The sequence below is a fragment of the Heliconius melpomene genome, unplaced genomic scaffold, assembly GCF_056956725.1.
Source record: "Heliconius melpomene rosina isolate 202511_hmr_F unplaced genomic scaffold, ASM5695672v1 ptg000031l, whole genome shotgun sequence".
NCBI classification, from domain to species: Eukaryota; Metazoa; Arthropoda; class Insecta; order Lepidoptera; family Nymphalidae; genus Heliconius; species Heliconius melpomene.
This window is the reverse complement of record NW_028181865.1, coordinates 477,767-482,764: the sequence shown is the minus strand read 5'-3', so window position 1 is coordinate 482,764 and position 4,998 is coordinate 477,767.

The window sequence follows — 4,998 nt, the reverse complement described above, 5'->3', positions numbered from 1 at the left end:
TGAGCTATTGCTTTTGGTTTTGAATTCCCTAATTTCTCCTGGTACTCGGGTTTCAGTGGCAACGTAACTTCGTATCGACCGTCATCGTGCCTTTTTGTAGTAGGAAGTAAGATCTCGTTTGGATCCTCCTGAACTGACACGTATGAGTTACGTGGAAGTTGTTTTTCTGCGCTGGCATTTTCCCTTGTATAAGCAGAGTTGCCCTCACCGCTATGACCGCCTTCCGTCGATGCGCGAGTCTATTGCGAATTGTTAAGAACTGGTGAAATTACTTTACTATTAATAAAGGACGGTTTATGATAATACTGCATCTTCTGTGCGTCAGACATGTTATTATTTTTATGAATAGTCTCACTGGACAAGTCTTTGAATAAAACCCAGTTATTGTAGTTTCCGCTAAACGTAGGAATTTCCATCTTTTTATTAATGGCCTTTCTGACGGCCTGGTACTTATATTCATACGCTGAGAATGTACACTCGTACTCCTCGTTTGATCCGTTCAGCTCGCTGTCTAGCTCCCAGTAGTGTGAACGTGGGAGGTTTGCCGAGGGGAGATTGTGGTTTCTCTCCGGCTGTAATATCACAGCTCTGGATATGAGTCTTAATAGTATCATACCTCTCTTTCATCATCCCATTTCATCAGTGTGAACCTCTCTAACTCCTTAATCAACAGTCTCGAAAAGTTACTCTCATATGCAAACCAATAGCTGTCTAGAAGGACCAACATCTTATATTTATGTATCTACTTGCGCCGACTTTCTTAAAATTTGTATATACCCTTTCTATGGCCGATGCCACCTGCTTTAGGTTATCCAAAATATCCGCCACCGAAGACATCGTTGAGAGAGAAATAATATAAAATAAATGGACAGATCTTACTTGGAATCTGCGCGCCTGAATCCTTAGCGTTCAGGCGATTTTCACTGGAACTCTTAACGTAGGTACAGGTAGTACACGAAAGTCACTTATTATAGTTAATGCACTGTATCTCTACAAGTACACCGGTATACAGAACCGCACACACGCGGATGTACTAGGGTTCCGTTGTTATGTAGGTTCGGAGGACCAATATGTGTGTTTATAAATAAAACAGTTTTCTTTAACAAATATATAATATTAAATGCATCTAAAAGTATAATGAACTAAATGCAAAAATAAATTGAGCCACGCGCGGTACTACAATATTGGGATTGCGTAATTTAGGTCATATAAGGGTCATAATCAGAAAAAGTGTACATTTTGTGTCTTTTCTTGTCCCGCTACTTTGAATGCGTTTTAAAAATACAATTTTAAAGATAATTTAAATATTTTGCCATTTACGATAAATTTACTTATTAACTTAAAGATTTTTGTAATATTTTAAATGTATTATGGCTATTAATAGTATTTTTTGTTAGTTGCAAAAAACTTTTCAAAATGCTTCCATACAATTTTTCGTGTCCCATTCACCACTTTACTTTTTAAAAATTGATTTGTTACGAATGTTTATGGTTTTATTTGATTTCAGATATGTTTATATTACTTTACTTTATGCAAAATATTAAACAAAAGTACTTTTATTGATATAATTTTTAATAAATAATATATATGAATTAAGTAAATTTGTCCCAAAATATTGTCTTTTTTGTTACTCAGGGCTAGTAACGTACAATTAAATTATGAATGCAATTATTTTGGATGGTGTTTAATATTAGTTTTTATTTTGGCACCATTATTCTAAAAGGCAATGCTGTCGTAGCTACAACAAGTAGTGTTCTCGCAGCAGTTGAGGGGTTCAAATGTTTTAGAGGGAATGCGTGAAATTACATCTCAGGGTTATAAACGGCTTTTATTTTGGTAAGTATTCTATAATTTCGTTTTCTTGTTTATGTTATTTGCTTCTTTTTACAAAATCTCAAAAAAGAACTTCAGTGCTTACACATGCAACACGTGGCTTATGAGCAAATATTTAAAAAGGTTAGAATTTCTCAGACTTTATTCTCAATTGCGTTATATTTCGTTACGTAACGAAACTGAGAAAATATGAAGCCTAGTTCATAATTACGTTACCATCGGAAGATATGTATATAAAAAAAAATTGCTGGCATATGAAAAAAATAATTGGTGACTTTTGATAACGTAAAGTAACCAAAAATAATGATTTTTAAGTTTTTTGCCTGTTTGCTTGTTTGTCTAATGTGTTTGTGCACGCTTATCTCAGAAACGGCTTAACCGATTTAGTTAAAAACATTTTTTTATTCTTCCTGAAATTAGTTGTGATTTTGTAATTACTATTTTTTTCTCTGGAGATAGTGAATTAATAAATATGTAGTTCAAGTGGGTGAAGCTTTTATTTAAAAACAAATACGTTCTGTACTAGCGTTGTTAAAGATCTAAACAATAAACATAAAATATTATTAAATATCTATTGATAAATATTTTTTTATTTTCAGTAAGCGTCATGGCTCCTATGTCAAATGCTGAAACACATAAAAGATATAGAGAACGTCTTAAAAAGACCAATCCTATTAAATATGAAGATATGCGGAATAAACACTTACAAAGAATTAAACTTAATTCCCGTGATAACGACTCAAATTTTGATATATTTTAAAGTGGATTTAATTTTATCATTAACTTTGTGATCTCTAACTAGAAATAGAAGTTTATTACGTTACGAACTAGCATTATTATATTTTTAATATTGTCACTTTGTTATGTTTTCTTACATTTATAATCTGTTAATTCAACGATTGAATCTTTAAAATTTTAATTTGTGTCTCATTAAATAAAAACAACAGTAGTTTTATTCGTATAATATCCTTACTTTGTTGTGTATAATGCCTTATATCATCAGTTTCGTAACAAACATTATCAGTGTTGTTACTTATCAGTTACGTTACGAATTCGAAAATGTCCACTTTTCTGATTATGACCCATAAAGGAAATGCAAGCTAAGCGGTCTCAAGTACGCGCTTGCTCGTAAATAATGAAAGAAGCTTAATTTTTGGAACTATTCGTATGTCGCATGATCTCAATACTTTGAAAGAATGTTAAATGATTTTAAAAAAAAAATTAACATAATGTGATGGTTGACTTACCCACTTTATTTTTTCTTTTTTTATCTTACTAGCTGAGCCGGTGTCCGGAATAGCAGAATAAGTATTAAAAAAATAAAAATTAAACAATGACTGTTAGGCAGGCATATGAATACACTAGCGGACGCGCGCAGCTTCGCTTGCGTATTTAAGGGTGAATTCTAATAACCCATGAAACATGTATTCAATGAAATACTTTTAAAAATCTAAATTTCAAATTTTATAAAAATCGGTGCCGATTTAAATTTTATTCCATACAAACTTTGAACCCCTATTTCACCCCTTTAGGGTTAAAATTTTTCAAAATCCCTTCTTAGTGGATGTCCAGATTACGAAAGTAAACTTTTGTCCAAATTTAACGTTTCTACGCACAGCGGTTACGGCTGTGCGTGCGTCTTACCTCAGTCAGTGAGGACAAGTCCTTTTATATATATAGATTATGGCAGATTCCTTTTAAGTAATATTTCAAGATTGTAGGTTCCATTCTTATTATCAAAGGAATAGATTATACCGCAGCGTTAAGTTGCACCATCCGCCATCTTTAAAGCGGAATAAATTGGAGTGTTATGACACTAGTCTTGTCTAGTTGCTATTTTGGATAAAGCAGAAAGTGATTGGAAGTATAAATTTGTTGTTTTGTTTTTAGTCTAGTGGTTGTCTTCTTTTAGTTATTTCTTTGATTAAATTGAAAGGTGAGGTTTTTTATTGTCTATTATTTGGTCTTAAATTCTATTATTGTTAATATCAATGAATGAATGAATGAATTTTACTTAAAATGTTAGAAAAAATTCGAAAGGCTAATAAATAAGTCAACCAAATTGAGAAAAGTGTGTGGAGCACTAAGTTCTCCGCGTTCCCCGCGCAGAGAACTAAAAAAATCTATATATAGGAGAAGAAAAATAAGTTTTTTCTTATTACAAAGTATTTCTGTGGTTGTCAAACTTTGTTCTACATTGGTTTAAACTGAATGGGTAGGTTCAGGTTCGAGGCTCGTGGATGTTGATTTGTTGTCTATTGCAAACTATCGTTTTTGGGCACAGATTGCTTGTATGTGATTGGTTTTTTTGTTCTCTAACTTGATGATTTATTTAGCTTTATTTTCTCTTGAATATAAAATTATATTTTTTACTTTATTTATTTTCAAGGAAAAGTACAGATTTACAATTAAAAAAATCTAAAGATAACTACAATTTCAATACACTCTCATATCTATATTTAATTTGTATTGTAACTAAAGTGGCCGTTGAAACAAAACAATCAACCCAACATGAATTTCGTTTGCGGCAGTCGAGGGATTAAAAAAACCCAAATAATTATTAATTATTTATTAATTATATATTAATACAATTATTCTTAAAACTAACGACTGCTTTAATCGAAGTGAGAATAAAGAGTGTTTTTAACTTCTAATAAGATATTATAATTACGAGAATTAAAACACAGGTGCATTGGACAATTCGAAGAAATCGCTGGGTGGTCGCCCGAGATCAGGCGAGTCACTTTGGTACGTCAGCATATTCGTAGGGTTAGGGTTCCGTAACTCCTCCACCCCTAGAGAGGCAACTATTTGAGAATGTTGAGTGAAAAAGTTGCCGGAGTACTCGCTTCCTTAGGATCTTCTGGGTTATCTCCATTTTCCAAGCTTTCTTCATTCTTTGCAATAGTTTTCTTGTACTTTTTATATTGTAATAAAATGATGAGTGCACCTGCACTGAATAATATTTCGTATACTGGTATGGTTGTATGATATACTGTAGAATCCTTTTCGTGTTCAATGTGTAGCGGTGATTGCATCACAATTTTATCGTTGCTTCTATGGAGTCCATGAAGATTTATAGATGATATATTAATAGTTGTATCTGATGATTGAGTTCTACTTGGCAGAGATACCAGCTGCTATGTTTCGGGCATTCGGCCTTTA